This window comes from Leptonychotes weddellii, chromosome 15, assembly GCF_054177405.1.
Source record: "Leptonychotes weddellii isolate Sample4059 chromosome 15, ASM5417740v2, whole genome shotgun sequence".
NCBI classification, from domain to species: domain Eukaryota; kingdom Metazoa; phylum Chordata; class Mammalia; order Carnivora; family Phocidae; genus Leptonychotes; species Leptonychotes weddellii.
In genome coordinates, this window is record NC_138383.1 from 41,577,485 (window position 1) to 41,597,951 (window position 20,467).

The following is a 20,467-nucleotide window of genomic DNA, read 5'->3' on the forward strand; positions in this document are numbered from 1 at the left end:
ACAGCCCAAGACCAGCATTCTCTCCCACCCCGCTGCCTGGTAGCTGGACGGAGCCCATATACCTCTTGGCTGCAGCATAACTATTCTGTAAGCCTGAGAGGGAGGGGCCTGGGGGCTGTCTACCCAGACCAGACCTTGCTGGCCCTCCATTTCCACTCCAAACTGCAGCTCTGGAGCCCAGCTCAGCCTGGTCCCTGAAACGTCCTCAGTGTTCTGTGATTAGTCACTGTACTATTACTCAGTTTCCTCTCTGTACGATCATGGGGATCACAGTACCTCCATTACAGGGCCACTGTGAGCACCAGCTGAGCATGAACCTGGGAAGTACGGTGCACACGGCGTGGGCAGGGCCATGGCCATGGTCGACAGTCGATGCTCAAGAAATACCAACCATCATTGGTAAGCCTCACTCTGCACATCCATAGAATGGGTATATGAGGGATTATGGTTGTAAAGACTAAATGAGTTGGAGCACCTGGGTGGCTCAGTAGGTTAAGCATCCGACACTGATTTCGGCTCAGGTCATGATCTCAGGGTCGTGAGATCAAGCACCTCATTGGGCTCCGTGCTGGGCATGGAGCCTGCTTAAGATTGTCTCTCTCCCTTTGCCCTCCCCCTGCTCTCTCTCTCTCTTTCTTTCAATAAATAAATGAATGAATAGATAGATAAATAGAAAAATAAATGAATAAAGATTAAATGAGAGATGGGAATAGTTTGGCCCACTGCCCGGCACATTCTAGACACCGAATTTGCAGGAAGGACCCTGGTCTGGGCCCTGCCCACCACCAACAGCGGCAGGGAGATGGGGAGGAGGTGGGAGGAACAGCTGTACCCTGCCTTCTGGGGACTCTTGTGGTGGTGGCCTGGATGCCCCATCAGGGTCCAAGTAAGCCGTGCCCTCCCTGTCCGGCCACAGGGCTGTGTGAACTTCCCTCCCACGCCACCTCTGCCTCCCTGTCCCCGGGCCAGGACCCACCCTCTTCCTTCTGCCGGGAATGCTGTGCCCAGTGTGGTCAATCAGCCGGTCAGCGAACCTCCCCGAACTGGAGCCCGAACTCCGGGGTCTGCATCTCAGCTCTGCCACTCGGGGGCACTTCTGTGTCAGCTGAATAATGGCCCCCAAAGACCGTCCCAATCCCCAGACCCTGTGCCTGTGACCTTAGATGGCAACAGGGACTCTGCAGGTGTGGTTAAGGCAGGGATCTTGAGATGGGAGAGGAAGCGCTGATGTGGTGGGCTCAAGGTCATCATCACAAGTGTCGTAGAAGACAGAGGCGGGAGAGGTGACAAAGAGCAGGAGAGGGGACAACAGAAGCAAGAGGCAGCATGATGTGAGGAAGGGGCCACAAGCTGAGGAGTGCAGGCAGCCCCCGGAATCTAGAAAGGCAAGGACTCGGGCTCTCCCCTGGAGCCTCCAGAAGGAACCACTTCTGCCCAGAGTTACTGATTCCGGACTCCTGACCTCCAGGACAGTCAGAGAACAAATCTGTGTCGTCTTCAGCCACCAGGGTAGCGGTGATTTGCTAGGGCAGCCACAGGCAACCAGTAACACCTCCCCATGCCTAGCCTCCTCCCCTGCAAAATGAGCTGATCCGGTACTTCTCTTCCCGGGCTCATGTGAGGTTTAAATGAGTTGGTGGGTGCAGAGAGCTGGTACTGTTTTTAATCACTGCTATGCCAAAAACCATCTGCCAAGCCCTGAAGCAACAGCACGTCTGCCCTCAAGAAACTCTCCACCCGGAGCAAGAGAGACTCGTAACTCACGCTGGTCACCAAGAATGCTATGGGACCGTGGTGTCCAGGCGCACAGCTGAGGGAGCAGACCCGATCTGCCCCAGGAGCTCTGGGAGGGCGCCCTGGAGGAGCCCGCTCTTGAGTTGAGCCTACAAGGGTGTGGAGGGAGCGGCCAGACAGAGCAAAAGAGAAAGGTGCCTCAGGCAGAGAGAATAGCATGCAGGGATGCTCAGAGGACTAAGGGATGAGGCATTTGAGGGACCTGCAAGTCATTCTGCAGGGAAGGACCCGTAAGGGCCAGGCCAGGCTTGGGGTGCGTTTTGGGGGATGGGGCAAGCCAGGGAGTAACACGCTGGAAGGGAACAACTGTTGGGCCCACCGCGAGGAGCATGGATGTGGGGACTCGAAGCTGTCACTGGGGAAGGACCAAAGGGTAAAACCATCAGGGTTTCATGACAACCTGGACGTGGGGACGGGGGGACAGAGAGAGGAGGGGGACAGTTTCTCCACTGAAGGGAGTGCGGGGGGAGGGTGGCAGGAAGCCATTCCCTGCATAACAGTAATAACTCTAGAGCTATAACTGAGCACTTACTACATGCCGGGGAATGAGCAAAGTGCTTGCTACGCCTTCTCTCAGTCTCAACCCCCACGGCTCACAGTGCAGAGGAAGAAACTGGAGCTCAGAACACCCGAACAAGGGAGGCAGGCAAGGCTGGGGCGTCGGAGGTGGAGACAGGAGGTAATGGAGTTGCTTTTATAAAAACAAGATGAAACACTGTTTGGGGACTGCTTTTGTAATACTTTTCCATTATTAAAAAAAGGAAGAAGGAAAATACATGTGGTTTTTTTAAAAGATTTTATTTATTTATTTGACAGAGAGAGATAGCGAGAGGAGGAACACAAGCAGGGGCAGAGGGAGAGGGAGAAGCAGGCTTCCTGCCGAGCAGGGAGCCCTATGTGGGACTCGATCCCAGGACCCTGGGATCATGACCTGAGCCGAAGGCAGACGCTTAACAACTGAGCCACCCAGGCGCCCGGAAAATACATATTTTATGGGTAGCTAAGCACTTTTATTTTCACCACTGACAATAACAAAAAATCTGGGGGGCCCAAAAGTATGGCAATTCCAACCCTCCTATTTAAGAGAGACCCGTGAACCACATATCCCTTGGAATGGTGCATATGTAGTAAAAGCTTAAAGACCAGCAAGGGGGCAGCAGGGGTGGGAGTCTGTGATCAGGAACACAGCTGTATTGACGAAGGTTTATTTCTTGAGCTGACAAGAATGGATTCAGGGGCCATCACTGAATTATTCCTTTACCTTCTTGAATATTTTAAATATTTTACAATGAAAAACTGGGGGTGAGTGGTATTCTCCAGCTCTCCGCTAATGCTGTTCTGAGGTCCTGAGTCATATTCAATTACAGGATTGCTGTCCTAGCCAGCCTGAGTCCCTTCATCACATCCTGCTTCTGTTTGCATACCCCCAGAGACAGGAAGCTTACTCTCTCTCAAGGTGGTGCATGGTCCTCTTTGAACAACTCTAACTGTGGGAAAGTTCTTCCTCATGGAGTCAACATCCTGCTCCAGGTCCTCCCACCCACTGGGACCACACAATCTGTATGCTAGTATACAAGGCCAGGGCAGTCCTTCAGATCTTTGGAGATAGTGGTCATGCTCCTATTCTCACGTTCTTCATTTTCCTTCTCTGGGTAAAGCAGCTTCAGTTCTCTTTGAGAAAAGTGACAGAAAATCAACTCAAACTAATTTATTTATACAAACAGGTGAATTTATTGGTTGTGTAACTGAAGGTCTAGGAGTTTCCGAGCTTCAGGCATAGTTGGATCCAGGTGCCCAGATGGTATCTCTAGGTATGTCTCCATACAGCTTTTCTCCATATTGGCTTTATTCTCAGGCCTACAGCCAACCAGCTTAACAACCCCTGGAGGGGCCTGCAAAGCTCAACAGCTCCAGCAAAACTCCCAGAGGGCTTGGGTCCTGTGGCTATTCCAGAACCAATCACTGTGGCCAGGCAAATGGGGCACTTTGATTGGTAAATCTGAGTCATAGGACCATCTCTGTATCCCAGAGGTAGGGTCAGCCCAGTCTGAACCACATGCGCTGAAAGTGGGAAAGAATGTTCCCCACGGGAAAATCAAAATCAATGTGTTATTACCACCAAAAGACAAGTTGTATTAGGTAGGACAAACGTTCTGGAAAGAGATCCACAATGGCTGAGACAAGATGGAATTTTATCCCTCCTTCATGTGATTCTTGATGCAACAAATCCCAGACGGATCCAGCTAATCCTGATGATGGGGGTCCCGGGCAGCTGAGCATTTGTTATCTGCATTGGAAGTAAAGGTTGTTAAAAATGTGACCAGATTTGCTACTGTCCTGGCCACTTACAAAATTATTCGCCACTCAAACATCCCGCCCTTTTCCACCAGCTCCTCTCCCGCCCCTGTCATTAGTATCTTTTCTGGCAGGTTCACTTACACAAGTCGATGGTGAAGGAAATCTTCAAATCTTAACCAAAACTGTAGAATTTCACAAAGTTGGTCACAGGGGTGCTGGAGAATTCCTGGCGTCCCGGGCACTGTGGCTGACAAATCAAGGCTCCATCTGGCTGGGTCAGCCCCATCTAAACAATGAAAACCCCAAACGTGAAGAAGTGTTTCAGGACAGGATTTTTTTTTTTTTTTTTTTAAGTAGGCGCCACGCCCAGCACGGAGCCCAACGCAGGGCTTGAACTCACGACCCTGAGATCAAGAGTCGACCTCTCTTCCGACTGAGCCAGCCAGGCGTCCCTAATTTCATTTCTTTCAAAATAAAATTCAAATGAAAATTTTTTTTCTCCAATTACTAAGAAGCTTGTGTTCCCAATATAAGGGAATATGTGGTCAAAATGGCCTTTTTCTTGAGATAACAAGGCCTCCAGAATAGGTCCAATGTCTGTGTTGCTCAGCAGCCATGGGTGTTGGGGTGGGGGTGTGGGGGGGTTGCATTGCCTTATCCTGGAGATGGAATCTAGAACAGGGCTTTCGCTCAACTAATGTGTATTGAATTAGTTAATTATTGAGTGAGTGAGTGAGTGAGTGAGTGAGCAAGTGAATGGAGGGTCCGAGTGATGCCTATTTGGCTCTGGGACCCTTTAAGGGACATCCTGGGACTGGACAGATTCCCCCTGACCCTACAGTGCCCAGACTCACCTGGGGCTAAGCATGGCCAGTACTTCCTCCTTCTGGTCTTTCTGTTGGAGGTCAGAGGCCTTGCGAGAACCCCAGGGGTCTCTCACTGCTATGCGGCCCCCATCATTGACCCCTTCCTCTCTGAAATGGACAGGCCCACCTCTCTTCCTGGCCTGCCTTCCTTCTCAAGAGCTCTGAGCACTGGCAAGACCTTTGCAAATAAATGGCTCTGTTCCCTTTTGCCTTCAGATAAAGGTGGTTCAGCATGATGGGCCCACTTCACAGAGGCTGGGAGGGGAAAGAGAGCCTCGGTGGCCATGCGGAGCTCACAGCACCCAGCTTTTTAAACTTCTCACGAGAAGCCCTTGAGGTGGGCATCGCTGCACTGATGATGATGGAGCTGGGATGGGCCTTCCCCTCTGCTTCTCCATCTTGCCCCTCCGGTTACTGACTAAGCAGCCAGCCTGACTACCAGCTACAAACACTGAACCAACCAACTCCAGGAACCTTTCCTCCCCTCTCTGAGCCTCTATTTTCTCCTCTGCAAAATGCAGATAGTAAGTCTCTACCCCACAGACTAAAACGCACAGGGCTCAGCACGTGCTGGCTGAGTCCTCACTAACGGGAGGCCTGCTGCACGTCTCACACTCCGCAGGGGCTGCAGAAGAACAGCCCGGAGCCCCCAGGAGCTTCGGTCCCAGAGGAGGCAGGCTGGCAGCGTGGGGGAGCTCCGGCTGGGCACGTGAACACACCTGCACTTTCCCGCTCTAGGTACGTCACCTCCATGGCCTCGGTTTCCTGGTGTGAACCAGGGGGTTATTGGAACGGGGATGCCTGCCCAACCAGGTGGAGACTTAGTGAAATGCTCCCTTCGTATTCTATTGAGTGAGCAGATGATAAGCCTACTCTCTCAGGAAACTCAATCCTATCTTGAGATAGATCCTTCCCCTTCCCCTGTCCTCCAGCCCACAAGGGTCTCTCTCTCCCTAATAGAGGTCTTTGTCTCCTTTCAGCCGATGAGAAAACCAGGGGGAGCTCAAGGTCAAGGTCACACAGATGCAGAACTGGGTCTCAAAAGCCCTCAGGAGAGGGAGGATATCTCAAACTCGAATGCTTTGGGGGGTCAGCTGGGTGATTTAAATGTGGGTATAGAACAATAGGTATAATTTACATTCCTTAAAGGTATTTCAATTCAGCAAGAACTTAGATTCCTTAAAGGTATTTAACTCCAAATTTTCAAACACTTTGCTCTGCCCTCCAGTCAACACAAACCCAGCACCCTGGATTCCACGTTCAAGCAGCAAGTTTGAGACTTTTGTACCAACACTGTCTTTACTAGGGTCTGTGGCACAGTGGGCCGCCTCCCTCCTGGCCCTCTTACCTGCATCCTACTAAGAATGACAAGCAAGTTCTCAACAGAAATCTCTTGGGCTTTGCTGAAAGTGACCCCTGATCAGTTCCCGGTTCTCTTCTGAGAAGCCCCAGGCCCTCCCCTGACGAAAGCAGCCCCGGGGCAAATCACTCTTCAGATCCCAGCTCACAGATCACCTCCTCCAGGAAGCCTTCCCTGAATTCCTCAACAGGACCAGGCCTGTGTTCCACAGCACGCTTTTCCCAGGAAACTTTTAGATTGCAACCCAGACTCTTACCTGATGTCGGAACCACAGTGGGCACTCAGTAAATACACATGGAATAGGTGAATAAACTCACCAGCTGTACGACCTCGGACAAGTGACTTCATCTCTTCTGAGCCTCGATTTTCTTATCCGTAAAATGTGTTATAATGAGGGAGCATTCAGAGAAGCTATGGAATGTGAGGTTGAATAATGGTTCACAAAGAAATCCAGGTCTTAATCCCTGGAAACAGTTCTTGTGCATGGCAAAAAAAAAAAAAAAAAAAAAAAGGTTGGGGCGGGGAGGTGTCCTTGCAGGTGTGATTAAATTAAGGGTCTTGAGATGGGAGATTATCCCGGATTATCCAGGTGTCCCTAATGTCATAACATAGGTCCCTGTAAGAGGAGGCAAAGAAGGTCAAGGGAGGAGGTAGGAGGTGGGACAACAGAATCTATTGTCTTCTTGCCTTTTCTAGCTTCTAGAGGTCACCAAGCTGTCACAAGCCATGAAATGCAGGTGGCCTCCAGAAGCTAGAAAAGGCAGGGAACAGATTCTTCCCCAGAGTCTCCAGAAGGAGCTGGCCCTGCCAGCATCTTGCCTGGAGCCCCGAGGAACTGATTTCAGGCTTTTCTGACCTCTAGAACTGTACAGAATAAACATGTGTTGTTTTAAGCCACTGAAGTTGTGGTCATTTGCCGCACTTACATTTGTTATTGTTATTGTAGGTGCTCAACAATGGCGGTGGTTGGTAGCTGGACCCCCCCCCCACAATCTCCTTCTCCCCGGGGGAGGCCTGCTCTTCTAGCAGCCCACTGGGGTTCCTGGTGTCAGGCCTTCCCCTCGGCTCTCCCAGAAGCAGGTTAAGGCGGCGCGAGGGCCGGAGACTGGACACGGTGGGGGCTAGGAAGTCGCTGGCTGGGTGAAAGGGGCCATTCCCACTCAGCTAGTATTTGACCTAAAACAGTAACAGCGTCCCCTGCATGCTAGGCTCACACCTGACTTAACTCAATCCTCTCAACAACCTCAGGAAGTCGGTACTGCTGTTATCCCCATTTTACAGATGAGGAAAGTTAAGAGGTTTGCTCAAAGCTGGCACAAATGAGCCAGACTTAGAAAGCAGGTCTGTCTCCCCACCGCCATCCACCCAAGAACATGTGCTTAGAACTAGCTTAAAACAGCGCGGCTCACCTTGTGACCCAGCCTCTGCCTTGCTCCCACCATTCACCATTCTCCGTGGGAGACAGGTGGCTGAGCTCAGTGAAGGGCCCCGGCTGCAGGTCTGGGTTCTGTCACTTCAGCTTGAGAACCTGGACAGGTGACCTCACCACCCTGTGCCTCAGTTTCCTCTGTGAGCCTGCCTCACAGAGGAGCTGCCAGGATCAAGGGAGACAACCCATAGAAAGAGGGACAGTGTCTAGTACACAGGAAGGGCACCTTACCTACCGCAGTCCCTCTTTTACCAATGACGAAGCTGAGGTTTGATAGGAGACCTCGCTAGTCCCAGGTCACCTGGGAGCTCTGATGCTTCACTCTCCCCTCCATAGGACCAACAGACCCCAGAGGGTGGGGGGCTGGGGGCGGGCAGGCTCCCAGAGCGGGTGGCTGTGGGTTTCTGCCTGAGCCCTCGTGAGTCAAAGCCTTGGAGCAGCAATTGCTTAGGGAACCTATAAGTTCATAGGCTTATTCACTCACTCATTTATTCAATATTCCTTTTTGTAAACTCTGCTAATGGCTTCCTTCCCATAGCTCCAGAACTTTGCATCCAAATTCCTCACCAGGCCCTCTGTAGCCTTGAAGACAGAGGTCTTCCCTTACAGTTCTGCCTTCAGTGCGCCTACGACTGGTCGGCTCGTCACTTGGCTCTTTATCCACCAAGCTCTCCCCTGTCTCAGGGCCTCTCCACGTTGCACTTCTCTTCCCTCTGCCAGGAATGCTCTTCCCCGGGCTCTACACACCGCAGGCTTCCTTCCTGCTATTCAGTTCTCTGCTCAGATAGGCCTCCTTCTCTCACTTCCAGCTAAACAGCCCCTACCCGTCACTTCACCTGCTAATTTGCTTCCTAGAACTCCTGACTCCCTGACATTATCTTCTTTACGTATGTAAGCATTTGTTTGCTGTCTGTCTGTGCCCAACAGGATGTCAGCATGACAGCAGAGACCATTTGTCTCTGTTCATTCCCTAGCGTCCAGCAAGGTGCCGGGAACCCAGTACGTGGAGAAATTTCTGTCCAGCCTATTGAGTTTAGAAGTCGAAAAAAATGTTTCCCAAACCGTAAAGACGAGGTCATAGTGACGGCCGATGGTGGAGTGAAGGTGGGAGCATGGCCTAGGAACCAGGCCAGAGACTGGACGCATCTGAGGGCAGAATGCCAGTCCAAATCCTCCGCCCGAGGTTCCAGCCCCCACCCAGTCCCCCGGTCCCACCGCGTCCCCCGGCCCCGGGCGGGGTGTGCGAGTCCGGGAGGGCTCCACCTGGATCGCACGCAAGGCGCCCTCCCCGCCCCACCCCTCCACCGCCGGGCCCGCGGGCGGGCGGGCGGGGGGACGCGCAGTGGGGCGCGCGGGCCGCCAGGGGGTGCTGTCGGGGCGCGCACGGCCCACCTGGCGCCCGGGGCCTCGAGCGAGCGCAGCCAGGCCGCCCGGGAACTTTTTTCCTCCCGCTCTCGCTCTCCTTCTCCCCCCGCGCGTCGCCCGCCCGCCCGCCCGCCCGTTCGCTCTTCCTGTGCGGAGGGGATCGCATTTCCCCGCGGCACCCGCGGACATCAGGCAGGCCCGGCCGGGTGCGCGGCCAGGGCCCGCTCCCCGCGCCGCCGGCTCCCCGCGCCCCCGGGCGCCGCCCCCGCCGCGGCTGGGCTCCGAGAGTCGAGTCGGAGAGCGAGGCGGCGGCGAGGGCGAGAGGCGAGCCGAGCAGGCCGCCCTGCCCGCCGCCGGAGCGCCGGCGCGAGGAGGGGGCGCCGCGGCCCACCCTCCTTCCTGCCTGGCCGCGGGCCGGCCGGGCCGCCGCGCCCTGACCCCCATGGCCGCCCGGGCCTGCGGGCCGCGAAGTCGCAGCGCCAGACCCAGGGCCCCCGAGTGAGCGCGGGCGCCGAGGTGAGCACCGAGCGCTGGGGCGCGGGGGGCGCTGCCGGGGCAGGGGCGGCGCGAGGCGTCGGGATCCGAGGCAGGGTGAGGAATGGAGGCGGGCTCGGGGGCCGAGCGCGCCGCGGGCGGGGGATGTGGGGGTCCGCGAGGTCACGGCTTTGTGTGGTGTGGGGGTGCGCGAGGTCACCGGATGGCCGTCTGGGGGGCGCGAGCGGCGTGGGGGACGCGAGCGGCGAGGGTCCGTGTGGCCCCGGGGCTGTGCGTGCGCGGTGGCCCGGAGTGCTGCCGCGAGGGGCGTGGGGACGCGGGGGGCACTCGCCCGGCGCCGGGGCGGGAGGGGAGCTTTGTGAGTGCGCCCGGGGTGGGGGGTGGGGAGCCGACTTGTGCGAGTGGGACTCGGGGCCTGGCGTGCGGCACGGCGCGGGAGGCAGGGCGCCAGGGGCGGTGAGGGCCCCGCGTGGGGAGATGGGGCGCGCGGGGCTCTCCGCGGTGCCCCCCACGCGGGCAGCGGCCGGCGCCCGGGCCTGTGCGCAGGCCCCGCGACCCGGCAGGAAGCGGCCCCGGAGGCCCGGGGAGCTCCGACGCGGCCAGGCCCCGGGCGCACGGGCCCTTCGGGGGTGACGTCACAGTCGGGGGCACCGGACACGCGAGCCCCGAGTCCCCGGACCGCGGCGAGCCGGCCAGCTCCCTGGCCCCCGCGCCTTGGAGGCAGGGGCCCCGGGAGGAGGGCGCGGGGGCCGGGCGCCGGGCGGCGTCGCCGAGCGCGGCGGGGGCGAAGGGGTGTCAGGACGCGGGGGGTGACATTTGGAGGCTCGGTCGCGCCGGGGGGCCTTGGAGGAGGGGCGGAGGGGAAGCGAAACATCAGTCAGGCCCGAGGCCGCTGCGTCCCCAGCTTCCTAGGACGCCCGTCTTCCCAGCGAGCCCGTTTCCCTTCTTGGGGCTCTTAGTCCTCCTCAAATCCACGCCGAGGGCCGGAGTGCGGACCCGAGCCGGGCCCTCTCGGGAGCCCGCGATCGGGCGGCGGTGGGGCGGGGGGGGTGGGGGGGAACGCTGGGGTTTCGGCTCCGAATGGACAAAACCGAGTGTAACAATGCGCTATTGGGGGGCTGGGGGAGGGGAGGCAGCGCGCCTGAATGGCGGACCCGGGCCCTGAGCTTCCCCGCTCGCAGCACTCCCTCCCGCAGCGCCTTTCCCATGCTTTCAGCAGGCTCTGATTCAAGGACCCACGCGGGACCCGCACGGCTCCCTCCCACCCAAAGTGCCGCCCCCCCCCACACCCCCCTCCCGCTTCATTTCTCTTCCAACGCAGCGGTGTGTGGAGGATTCAAGGGCATTACATCTGGTTGCAATCCGGTTTCAGGCCGCTGCCAGGCTGTTAAAACCTCGCGCTGACGTCAGAGCAGGGGAATTACTTCTTTTTATTTTATCTTTTTTTAGTTGTCTGCTGCCCTGGGAGGGGAGGCGGGGGTGGGTTAGGCGAGCTCCGAAGTGGAGGCGCCGGCGCCGTGGGAGCCCCAGGCTGGGGGCTCTGCTTCTCTTCCTCCACCCCATCCTCCATACAGACCTTGCCCTGCCTAGGTCAGGCTCAGCCAGGGTGGGGGCAGCTCTCGCTGCGGACTCCGTGGAGGCCCCTCCCGACTGACCACACAGCTGTGTTTCCAGAGGCTTCCCTGGGTTGTGGTCTGGGGATACGGAAGCTGGAAAGGAATCTTGTTTCTCACCCCAACCCTTTGACAGCGGAGGGGGTATATGGGACCCCAGGAGCATCCCTAGGAGCTTTGGGTGACACAGAGGAGTGAGCACAGACCTTCTGGGCTGGGAGAGGCTCCATCCCAGAACTCTGGTGAAGGCTCTCAAAGGCAAAAAGCTTTGGAAGGAAGCAGAGTTATCAAGAGATGACCCAGGCCCCAGAAGCCAACTCTAGAGTGGGCTGAATAGGACTTTTCCCAAGAGCCAGGAGCCCCTCTGGCTTCTTCCTAAACGGAGGGAACTCATCCACTCAGAAACACCATCTCTCTTCCACTGGACCAGGAGGCCCTTGCAGGCGCCCTCCCCCCACCCCATTCCTTTTAGACCCCCAAGTCTAGAGCTATGGTTTTCAAACTCTGCCAGAGACCTGTAGTAAGAAATACATTTTAGGTCACAATTCTCTTCACCACCACTATATAAAACTGAAACAAAAGTTTAGTGAAATAACTCTTTCCTCTACTTTGTCTGCTGAGCTGATACTTTCTGTTCTAGCCTAGTTGATCTTTTTTTTTTTTTTTTTAATACTGGTTGCAACCCACTAAATTGATTTCACAATCCACTAATGGGTCATACCCAGAGTTTGAAAAAACAATCCTACAGAATGAATCTGCCTTCTGTTCATTCCACAAACATTAATTGAGGCCCTGACAAGTTCTCTTTTTTAATTTCTCAAGTAACACATGGATTCATTCTTATTGTGAAAAATGCAAATAACCCGGAAGTATAGAGAGTAAAAGTGTCTTCCTCAGCCCCCCCACAGGTAACCCCAGTTAAGAGTTTGAATGTATCCTCCTAGACATTTTTGCTACTTGCTTACATATATATATGTGTGTATGTGTGTGTGTATCATATATGCTGATACTTAGTTTTCTTTTACCCCAAATGAGAATACATCTCAGGCTCTTACTTTTTTTTTTTTTTTTTTGGCTCTTTTCTCCTTTCCATTTGTCTTGGGGAGGCCATAGGGTGAAGTGCTCCAGGGCAAGGCTCCTGGCTCCGCCACACACTGAATGAGTTAGTTACCTCTCTGTGTCTCCGTGTGCTGTCTGCCCAGAGGGATAATGAGGGTACAGGCCTCACAGGACTCTAGTGAAGGTTTAATGAGTTATTCCATGTAAACACATAAAGCTTAGAACAGTGCTTGTCCTGCTAAATGCCGGTTGGCACTGTCACCATTATTAGTACTAGCTTATTTCCATGGCAGTCCATGCATGCATGGTGTTGCTTTTACTTATTTATTTGAGAGAGAGCGTGCAAGCAGGGGAAGGGGGAGAGGGAGAGGGAGAGAGAGAAGCTTCAGATTCCCCACTGGGTGTGGAGCCCAATCCCACGACCCGGAGAGCATGACCTGAGCCAAAATCAAGACTTGGACGCTCAACCAACTGAGCCACCCAGGCGGCCCATCTTGTTGCTTTTAATGGCCACCTGCGGCTGTGAGGTGGATGCCGGCCCCCCCACTTTTGAATGTGTGACTCCACAGGGAGGGACAGGGTGGAGCAATGGACGCTGGGCAGGGTTTCTGTGGGAGAGGTACCTGGGCTCACTGGCCCCAAGGGAACAGGTATTTTCCAAGGACCCACCATTTCTGAGCTCCTGTGCTTCGTGCACCTGCCTCCAGAAAGGTCACAGCCCAGTGGGTGACTGAGAGCCAGATAATACCCAAGGGAACCAGCATTGTCATGGGAGCTTGAGCCAGGTTTCGGGCAGGAAACAGGTCACCCCTGTGAAGGCACCATGTAGGTGTTACGGGAATGATAAGGGCAAGAGTGTAGGGCAGCATCTTTGGGAAGACTTGTCCACGCGGAGAAGAGCAGAGGGAGACTGTGTATGATTCCCTTCCAAGACCAGTGGGACAGATAACTTGAGCTTTAGGATTCCGTCTCAACCAGAGTTGGGAGCTTTACGGAGGCAGGGGCTTCGTGGAAGAGGGGGCTTGGAGCAGGTGCTTCAAGCACGGGTAAGTAAGAACAAGAGGTGCATTCCCGGTGGAGGGAACACTCCAGCAAGTGTTTGGAGGCTGGAACAGACGTGGCGCGTGTCCCGTGGCCAAGAGGGGAGGAACTAGCTCAGAAAGAACGATGACGGAAGAGGCTGGGCTGTTACTGGGGCCTCCCTGGCCTCCCTGCCTCCATCCTGCCCCCTCCCAGCGTGGGCCAGAGTGATCTTTTGGGATCACTACCAGAGTGATCTTTCTCAACCGTAGCAGATGCTTCCAGGGGTTCCTGCTACCTTCTGAATACAGGTCCAGCCATGGTCCTTCCCCCACAGCAGGGGCCCCTTCTCGTGCCCTCTGCCTGCTCTGCCCCATTCAAGCCCCTTCTTTCCCCTCGGGTCACAAAGAAGCCTTCTCCCCAGGATTCTGCCATGTGCATGTGTGCCTGCCACTTCCTAGGATGCCCTTCACCTTCCTCCCTGCCTCCCAAGACCAAAACAGACATCCTGTGTCCTCCTCCTCTGACCTGTGAGGCAGACTGAGTCACCTCCCATTGTCTATACCCGCGGCCTAGCCATAGCATTTATCATGACATTATCGGTAATTCTGTCAGTGTCTGTCCTGCCACAAGGCTGGAGCATCTAGGCCCGAGAGCACACCTCCCTCCTCTCCTGGCCCCAGTGCCAAGGGCGAGGCCTGGAACTCGGGAGACGCTTGGAAATGCTTCCTGGCAGGAAGGGCTAGGTGCGCGGAGCCGGGTGAGAGCCCCGACACGGTTTCTGTGGGCCCCTGTGTGGGCCCCTGAGATCCCCGGCAGCCCCCCGCCCGCGGGATCTTTGCAGATTCTCAGGGCCCTGCTCAGAGGACTCTGTTCTGGCAGACTTCTGAGAGACAAGTGAGGCCAGAGAGGGGCCCAGCACCCCCAGGCTGCTCCCCGAGGGGGCTGGGGAGAAACTGGCTCATCCTGTTTCCCCGGGGATCGAGGAGGAGACCGTGTGAGGCAGAGCTGTGCCCTGTGCCTGGGTGGGTCACTGGGGATCCGAGATTGGAATGTGACACGGCGGGAGGGGAGGGGACAGGGAGGGTGAGTGCCAGGGGCTGGAGGCAAAGACTGGGGCTCTGCTGGCAAAGGAGAGATTTTGTTCTGCTGGTTCTTGAACCCGAGGGAACAGTCCCTGCGTGGTGGTAGGACAGAGGGAGGGAGGGACGGAGGGAAAGGGAAGTGAGGCAGGAGAAGAGAGAAGGGGGGTGGAGAGAGAAACACGGAGGGAGGAGGGAAGGAGATGCTCCTCTTGCTAAATAGTATGCTGAGAATCAGGAAAGGAAATATCCAGGAGTACTAGGGCTCTGACCCTGAACATTCCTTCCTTCCCTCAGCAGACACCCCCTCGGGTTTTCGCCCTCAGCCCCGTGCTCACCCTGGGCCCCAGAGACAACCCGCATTGTGGTCTGGCCTTCCAGGCCCTCCAAGTCCAAGGGCCAGGTGGGCAGTGAACATCCACTTTCTCTACTGGGTGATCAGGCTCGGGAGCAGGCTCCCGGGGTGCCATGGAGGGGCAGGAGCGAGTCCTGTGTGGGGAAACGGAGGCAGCGGGCCGGGGCCGGAGGGGGGGCACTGGGAGCCACCCATTAGGAGTTGTGGGGACGTCTCCCCTCTGCCCTTAGGCCTCGGTCTCAGCTGTAAATTGGGGGAGTCACCAGCTCAGGGCTAAGAAAGTAGGGGACTGAGTGGAGAGAGCTGACAGAACAGGGACAGGCCCCAGGCTGGGGGTCTTGAGGGAGGACCTGCAGACTGGAGCGGAGCATGGGCCCCCTTTCCTCGAGTCCCCTTCTTGGAGACTATGCCCAGGGCAATACGGTGGGGGAGCAGAAGCACCCGTCCAGAATCAGGAAAAGGTTTAGCTCCAACTGCTGCTCAAGGCCTGTCACCTCCCTGTCCCATCAGAAGGGACAGTAAATGTGGTGCCAGGGTCGGGGTGTTTTAGGATCTGGGAAGCGAGGAGTTCCTGGACTTGGGGTTAGGCCAGCCTGGGTACAGTCCGGCTACGGACTGCCCTCTCTGAGGCTCCATACCCCCACCTTTCAAATGGGCGCCGTCCGCGGCCCCTCCACATCACACGCAGCACACGCGGCCGTTCCTCTTCTTGCCAACGGGCCTAGCACGGGGAATCGATGGCAGCCTTGTACCTCTAAGCCTTCCCGGCCGGCACACGGGCCAAAACCAAGCGGGGTGGGTGAGAAGGAGAGTTTCCTGGCCAGAGCTTCTGTCCCAGTGCCGGGGGTGGACCCCTGAGAAGGCCTCCGGCACATCGTGACTTTGGCGGCAGCGGATGTGGCTGGGTCACCACATGCTCGTTCCCAAATCACAGATGGAGGCCCTGTGGCACCGCAGGGGGCTGGGAACACAGCCGTGGCATCTCTGATACCGTGGCATCGTGGCTGAGCACTCGTACCTGGAGCTTAGCCGCCTCGGTTCAGATCCCAGCTCGGCCACTTCCTAAGCTGGACGAGTTCCTGGTTCCTTTGCTCAGTTGCCTCACCTGTAAGATGGAGAAAGTGATAGCACCTAACCCAGAGGATAGTTGGGTGAGTTAATGAGTTAATGCTCATAAAAGACTGACAACAGCGCCTGGTACAGAGAAGGTGCTAGAGAATGGATCCTCCTTACTGGTTTTGCTTCGTGCCCTGAAGAATCTCACAGAAGGGCTCTGTGCTGGGGGAAGTGTGTCCCAGCCAGGGCTTTCCTGGGAGGGATGACACCCTGGAAGGGAAGGAAAGGGAGTGGCAGGCGCCCCTCCCAGCCCCACCGAGACAGGCCGACTTCTTGAATCAGCGCTTGCCACCTCCGGGCCTTGTTGGACCCTTCCGTGGTGACCCGGAGCTCTTTCTCCGTCAGGGGAGCTCAGCGGGTAAGACCTGAGGGTAGGGAGGCCCTGCAAGGTCCTTCTTCACTGGGAAAGGCAGGCTGCAGACTAAGAAAGATTTCAGGATCAAGTACGGAAGGAAGCTAACAGCGTTCGCTGACTGAGGCATCCTCAGGCGCCAGAGGCCGCCAGACCACATCTGGGTGTCCTTAAGCAGCTCCCTCCAGCGCTCTGAGCCTCGATTTCCTCCCTGATCAAGAACCGAAAATAATAGTACCTACTCCATAGTTTTGTTTTTTTGTTTGTTTGTTTTTTATTTATTTATTTGTGAGAGAGAATGAGAGACAGAGAGCACGAGAGGGAGGAGGGTCAGAGGGAGAAGCAGACTCCCCGCTGAGCAGGAAGCCCGATGCGGGACTCGATCCCGGGACTCCAGGATCATGATCTGAGCCGAAGGCAGTCGCTTAACCAACTGAGCCACCCAGGCGCCCCATAGTTTTGTTTTTAAGAAGAGTTTTAAATGAGATGGTGCCCCTAAAGCACTTAGCTGTACTTGGCACATTGCAAAGTGGTGAATCAGTGTCACCTATTTGTAATAAGAAATATTCTCGGAAAATGTAAATGTAAATTGAAAACCTCCTGAAAGATTCTTCTGGGGGGCTTCCACGAGCCCCATGGGACAAAGAATTGTTACAGTGACTGGAGAGACATGGATGCCCAGAGAAGTTTAGCTAGTGTAGCAAAGTCACAGTAATCCAGAGCACAGACGAAGGGGGAGCCAGAACTAGGCCTCAGGCTGGTGCTCTCCAAGGCTTTGAGAGTTATTCTTCCAGCGAATAGTTATGGGCAGTCAGCAGTGATATACAGCTGAGGTCACATGGCCCTGTCTTCTGGAAGCTTCTGGTCCCATAGGGCAAATTAAATCTGTACAAGATGATGGTAAGAGGTAAAGAGAGAAAATAAAAACCACCTGTTCTCTTGGGGGGAGGGAGGAGGAGTCCTGCGTTCATTCACTTTGGGAGGGCACTGTGCCAGGGTTAAAGCAGTGGTTCTCTACTGGGGGCGAGTTTGACCCTCTGGAGACAGGTGGGCCATGTCCGGAGACATTTTTGGTTGTCTCAGCTGGGGAGGTACTGGTGTCCAGTGGGTGGAGGCTCGGGATCCTGATGAACATGCTGGGGTGCACGGAAATAACCCCCACAACACATTATCTGGCCCAAAATGTCACCAGTGCTAAGGGAGGTTGACCGCCTGCCCTGGAGAACCGATACCGGCCGAGCAGATGCCGCCCCTGTCCTTTGGAAGCTTCCAGTCTGGTGGATGGGCAGCCGTTAAAGACATGATTGCATACATGTGGGGTTAATCGTCGTCGTGCTGCAAGCTAAGAAGGTAAAGTGCAGGGGGGAGTAGACTTTGGGGGAGGTCTTTGCAGGCACAGGGCACAGCCCAAGGGAAAGCTAGGAGGCAGACGACCAGGGTGTGTCTGGGGAGACAGCAGAAAATGATCAAGCCTGGGAGGGGGGCCTCCAGAGGCGGGGAGAAGATAAAGGCCCGTAGGAGCTCTCACCTTCAGCCTGGTTTGAGGGAACCACAACTCCCAGTGTGCTGTACTTTGGGGGACTGAGCCGAGGGGGCCTGCCCAGGCCTAGTGGGGCGGGGAGGGGGGGGAAGTGCTGTCCTCCCGTGGGGGCCCAGCCTCCACCCTTTCTCTCATTTGCATCCCTCTGATAGGTGGGAAAGAGAAGCAGGAAAAAGGAAAGAGAGTGAAGAGGAAGAACGTATTTTCATTTCAAACACAGTAGGGGTGGGGGAGGTAGGAAGGAATCTGGTTTAGGATACCTTTGAGACAAGCACAGAAAATCCCCACCATGGCCCGAAATAGCACTAAAAACAGACGTTTTGGCAAATCAGACTTAATTGAGTGGTTCTCTTTTCTTGAGTCCAGCAGGATGTGGACGGAGCTGGCTTTGTTCCCTTAGGGTGACATTGTCCCCTGGGGCCCTCGCCCTGGCTAATTAAACAGAGAGGCCCTGGTCTCCTGGGCAGGATGGGAGCCCGGGGAGCTCAGCCTGGAAGCCCTTGGCCTTAGCCAGAGGGCCAGAGACGGTGACTGGCAGCAGGGCCAGATGGGTGAGAGCAGAGGTGGGAGAGGTCTGTCTCCTCTAAGAAATGGACTCCTGTCTCTCTGGTTGCTGAAAGGGATCACAGAGAAAAGCCATCATTTAAAGAGTGCCTGCTATTTTCGTGGGCATTGGGTGGTCTGTCCTCTCTAAGCCTTATCAACTGCCTTGTACAGATTGTCAAGGAAGCTGAAGCTCAGAGAGGTTAAGTGACCTGCTTGAGGTCACACAGCAACCAAGTGGCGATGCTGAGATTGGAGACGGCATCTGCTGGCTCTAACCTGCTCCTCGTTCACCTCCTCACAGTGGCCACTCATCCAGTCAGCAGAGAATCGCTGGTTGTGAAATGATACTGCAACCTGGTGGGAAGTTTTTAGGGCTTAGAGTGAGACAGAAATGAGCTTAAATCCTGTCTGGGGCAGTTTGTGGCTTTCTCTCTTGGAGCCTCCTGCCATTTGTCAAGCGGGCACAATCATGCCTTTATCCTGAGTTGCTGTAGGGGTTAAACTCTGCATGGAGGGGACAGGAAGGGGAAGAGGGAGGCCCAGGGAGGTTAGGACCTGCCCAGGGCCACCCAGCGTGGCAGGGTACAAAAAAAGAGCCCTGGGTAGAGGGAACCGGGAGAGATTGTTAGATCTTGTGCAGTATCAGTATTGGGTTTCTTTATTTGAACGGGGAGAGAGGGCAGCCCCCACTCTGCAGGTAGAGAAGGTGGTGTGGAATGCGGGTGTTTATTTTTCTTTGCCTGTGAAAGCCCTGTTTCAGCTCAGGCTGATGAGGCTTCCCAAGACACTGCGGAGGGTGCCCGAGGCTACACACTCTGCGGTGCCCACCACGCAGAGGGATCTGCTCAGGTGCCTGCCCAGGGTGGGCACTGAGAGGGCACCTACCACGTAAGGCTCCCAGCGCAGCCTGTAAGCCCTCATCCCAGAGCCTGGGATACCTAGGAACCCCCAGAAAGAGTGAGGGGTGGGGGAGGGCCGAAAAACCAGGGTGTCCCTCTGCCTCCTCCAATTCAGCCCTCCTGGCCCCATTCATCTCCTTATCTCCTGGCAGCCCATGGGCTGCTGGGAAGTCAGGGGCTGCCTTCCTGATTGACGAACAAAACAAGCCTTGCTCACAAAAGGAGAGGGGAGGTTGGCTGGGCCTCTGGGGCTCCCCTCCCCCTGCCCCAGCCCCTGGCTGCAGGCATCTTTCCTGTTGCACCTAGCTGGCACCCTACATTCTGAGAGGCGGCAAGGGGGCTGCAAAACCATTGTGGGTCAGGCTGCCCCAGCTGGGTGCCCTGGCACTGGGGAGGTGGACTCGAGGAATGCTGGGGTGGCTGTGAGGCAGGGCTTGCTGGAATGGCCGCCCCCCCACCCCCTTCCCTTCAGCTGGCTGGGAGGGCAGCTTGGAGAGGAAGCCAGGCCGGCAGGTAGCAGAGAGAAAGACATCGGATCCAGGGGGAGCAGCAGAGAAAGCAAACAAACAGGGCTTTGTGTGGCTGCAGATTGGCGTCTCAGAAGGGAAGCCAGGCCTGTGGTAGTGGGGAGGAGGAGGGACCGGGAGGCCAGGCCATTGCTCTGGGCCAGAGATAGGCGGCTGGACCAGCCCAGGCTAGGCGGCCAGGGAGCAGGGAGTGCCACTGTGTGTGGCCAGGCGTCCGGAGTCACAGCCTGGCTGAGTCCCAGCTCTGCCACTTCACTCCTTAACAGATCTGGGCTTGTTTGCCCACGGAACCTGGGCAGAGTCACTCACATGCAGGACTCGGGAAGATAAGTCATCTGGCCCGACTGGCCGGGCCCAGTCAGTGTGAGTGCCCATCCTACTCTTGTCCCCCATTGTTGCTGGGAGAACACAGGGTAAGAGGGGCTCCCCGGGGAGTTGGCAGCTTAGCTGGGTCTCCAGGGAGGGCAGGCAGGGCTGCTCAGAGCCTCGGGCGCTTTGACGGCTTCGGAGGCAGCCATACTGAGGGGAAACAGGTTCTTGCTGTCCAGTAACAGATGCCTGGGGTGTAGGTGGGTAGAGCTGGTATCTCAGGCCCCCAGGCCTGGGGAACTAAACGCTGCCCGCTGCCCGGGAGGTGGAGGCGCACTAGGCTGGGGGAAGGGCCTTCTTTCGGACAGGCTGAGGGGGCGTTTGGTGGGGGTGGCAAATTCTGGATCCTAGCGCGGGCAGCCCCAGCTCACCCGCCTCTGGG

At 56.3% G+C, this 20,467-nt stretch overlaps 2 protein-coding genes across 6 annotated transcripts in view; both read left to right on the top strand.

Annotated features, from left to right (window-relative positions):
• The window catches only part of MPRIP (myosin phosphatase Rho interacting protein), a 574,668-nt gene that overhangs the window by 508,670 nt on the left and 45,531 nt on the right, over positions 1-20,467 (top strand). The gene's annotated exons all lie outside the window — the stretch shown is intronic.
• Positions 9,260-20,467, top strand: part of RAI1 (retinoic acid induced 1) — a 116,534-nt gene continuing 105,326 nt past the window's right edge. For 2 of the 5 annotated variants that reach the window (XM_081805599.1, XM_081805598.1), the window contains exon 1: positions 9,260-9,628. The gene's annotated coding sequence lies outside the window, so the exon portion shown is untranslated. Of the gene's footprint in view, positions 9,629-17,868; positions 20,080-20,467 lie in introns of those variants that run through there. The other 3 variants (XM_081805596.1, XM_081805603.1, XM_081805597.1) reach the window with 3 other exon arrangements.